Source organism: Triturus cristatus, chromosome 11, assembly GCF_964204655.1.
Source record: "Triturus cristatus chromosome 11, aTriCri1.1, whole genome shotgun sequence".
Classification (NCBI taxonomy): domain Eukaryota; kingdom Metazoa; phylum Chordata; class Amphibia; order Caudata; family Salamandridae; genus Triturus; species Triturus cristatus.
The window spans coordinates 26,889,287-26,890,216 of NC_140594.1; the positions used below are offsets into that span (position 1 = coordinate 26,889,287).

The following is a 930-nucleotide window of genomic DNA, read 5'->3' on the forward strand; positions in this document are numbered from 1 at the left end:
TGTCAGCGGTACCGGTCCAAGCCAGAGGTTCGTGAGGAGCTTCGTGTGAAAATTCTAGAGGAATGCCGCCACTTCATCGACCCCTTTATGTCGACGTGGTCCGAAAGTCTTTGCTGAGAGGTTCCCCGCGTCCCGACGGCTACAAAGGACTGCTGCCCTGACTATCGCCCTGTTTTGGACCCTTGATGATTTTGGTAAAGCGAAACGATTTAACGAGTCTTCTGGTGACGTCATCGATACCTCAGTTAAGTATAAGTGGAGCGTCTCCCAGTTTCTTGGTTTGGTTCTTAGTTTGGTATCCCTTTTGGGATCGCTTTGATTTGGAACTTGCAAGTGCCAAAGCCAAAGGATTCGTGTATTCACGAGACTATCGTATTCGATAATCCTTTGAAGTTTGAAACTAGACTAGTGAGCGACGATGCCTGGTTCTAGTATATTTGGAAATTTGTTTTGTTTGGGTTGTAATAGGGACTCCCGATTAGAGGATTCGTGTCCGGTTCCTCCAATTGGAACTCCAACTTATGAGCTTTATGTGAAAAATTGCAATGGTGACTAAATTTCAAGTCGCCATGGCAGGGAATTAGGTAAAGTTTTCAATAAGCAATAATCGTGCATCAGTTAGACTTCATTGGCTACGATACTGCCACTGCGCAAATCTGAATATCTCAGTGTGAATTACTTGCCCCCTCGCCCTAGTACCTCATGTTAAAGAGAGCAAGGAAACTATGTATCACTGTGGAGGAATTAGTATAACACTGTTGACTTATGGCCGTTGAAATAATGAAGTGTGGTAGAGTTATAGCTGCAATTTTTATCAGCACTCCTGCACCAAACGTTTCCCTGAGACGCGCAGAGGACTCTGGGAAATTGCATGGTAAGTAGCTCGTCAGACCAACACTGCTCTTTTTTAAGTTTAACTAGCACATGCAT

At 44.4% G+C, this 930-nt stretch overlaps 1 non-coding gene across 1 annotated transcript; it reads right to left on the bottom strand.

The window, feature by feature from the left end:
* Positions 1-516: 516 nt before the first annotated feature.
* LOC146783177 (U4 spliceosomal RNA) lies at positions 517-658 on the bottom strand. Its single transcript, XR_014971166.1, has one exon. It is a non-coding gene; the product is annotated as a U4 spliceosomal RNA (small nuclear RNA).
* Positions 659-930: the final 272 nt, after the last annotated feature.